The sequence below is a fragment of the Eulemur rufifrons genome, chromosome 2, assembly GCF_041146395.1.
Source record: "Eulemur rufifrons isolate Redbay chromosome 2, OSU_ERuf_1, whole genome shotgun sequence".
NCBI lineage: Eukaryota > Metazoa > Chordata > Mammalia > Primates > Lemuridae > Eulemur > Eulemur rufifrons.
Window position 1 is genome coordinate 112891129 of NC_090984.1, and position 1706 is coordinate 112892834.

Sequence of the window (1706 nt, forward strand, 5' to 3'; positions counted from 1 at the left end):
AGAATCACCTGCAGAGCTTGTTTAATTACAGATGTCTGGGTCCCCTCATAGCCTTGGGGAACCAGAGTGGGCCCCAGAACATGCATTTCAAACAAGCTCTGAGGGGATGGTTAAGAAGTTCAGGAGTCATTGCTCTAAAAGTTGAAGCCCAAAGCAACAGCTTCAGCATTGGGTCAGCGAGGCCTCATCAAGTGTCATCCCAGGAGGCTAGGACCACCAGGGCACTGAGCCTTTGAGATTTTTCAAAGCAGGACATCCAGCTACAATTTTAGTTCTTCTTCGGGGCCACCTCCTTTGCTTTTGTAGCTTTCGGTTTGGCAGATTTAGGCTTGGCTGCCCTTCCTTCAGGGGCTTTGACCTTGGCTGGACTCTTGGCAGCCCTTTTTAGTTTGGCTGCTTTCACCTTTCTTGGGCTCTTGGCCACGTTTCTGGTCCCAGCAGTCACCACCAGCTCCTTTGCCTTCTCCGGGGTCTTCTTGGCACCTGCTTTCTTGACCTTGGGCTTAGATTCCCCAGAGGCTGCCTTCACGTCAAGTTTGTGGGAGCCTGAGGCACCAGTGCCCTTGGTCTGCACCAGTGTGCCCTTGCCCACCAGGCTCTTGAGACCCAACCTGAGACAGCTGTTGTTATTTTCTACATCATGGCATGTGGACACCGGCGCCTTCCTGAGTGCTGCCAGGGAAACGCCACTGTGACCTTGGAAGTGGCTGCAGCCTTGGCCTGTCGGGACTGGGGTGGGGAGCAGAGTGCCGGTGCCCTGCGTTTCCCAGCAGCTGTGCCTCTGTTTTTCTTAACAGGTGTTTTCTCTGCAGGTGTGGAGATAGCGGGAGCAGCTGGGGCAGCCTCAGACATGTTTTTATTTTCCAGGAAAGCCAAAAAAGCAAGCTCAAACTGTCAGAACGGTGTGTCTCCTATAGGTTTTTAAAAGCACTCCCAGGGCATTCTGGTTCTGTCCCAAGGTGCTCCTTCTCAGGTGGAGAATCAAGAATTTACTGGATGGACTGGACAATTAAAATACAATATGTGCATTTTTAGGGAGAAATTACTCATGTTGCCAAGCAGTGGAGAGCGATGGAGAGAGTGGAGTCTTTGCCATTGCCTGCTGCCGCATGCCACCTCCTCTACTTTCTAGCACACAGCACCCGGTTGGGGCATTTGTGCCTTTGAGCCCACGTTTCCCCCTCTGTGAGCTTGCCAGCACCTCACTAAATTCAGCCCTCGCCTTGGAGTAGTCTGCTCGGATCACCCTATTAGAATAAGCGCCACCTCCCCCGAGTAGAAAAATACTTTCTATTTCTCTATTACCTTTATATTATTTATGTATTTGTGTATTGTCTTTCTCATCTGCTAACCTGTAAGGTCCCTGGAGGCAGCAATCTTGGCTATCCCATTCACCATGTATGCTTGGCGCCCAGAACAGTGCCTGAAACATGGTAGGTACTCAAGAATGTGCTTAGCACAGTGCCTGGTACATTGTATCATCATCGTAGTAGCTAGAATCTTCAAATACGCCCTTCTGAACTAGGGAAAACTAGAACAGACTTAAACTAAGAGTGAGCCCTTTGGGTTGCACTCACTCCTGCTGACCTCATTCACTCCCACCTGAACCTCTACCCTGGCCTTCAGCCCAGCGTCTGGTCCATCCACTGAGCCGGCCTTCTCACCTTGCTGTCCTCTGAGTCAGCATCACCCAGTTGCCCAGGACT

The 1706-nt window shown here is 51.1% G+C and overlaps 1 pseudogene; it reads right to left on the reverse strand.

The window, feature by feature from the left end:
- Positions 1–268: 268 nt before the first annotated feature.
- On the reverse strand, positions 269–852 carry LOC138398639 (histone H1.3-like; annotated as a pseudogene).
- Between the last annotated feature and the right edge of the window lie 854 nt (positions 853–1706).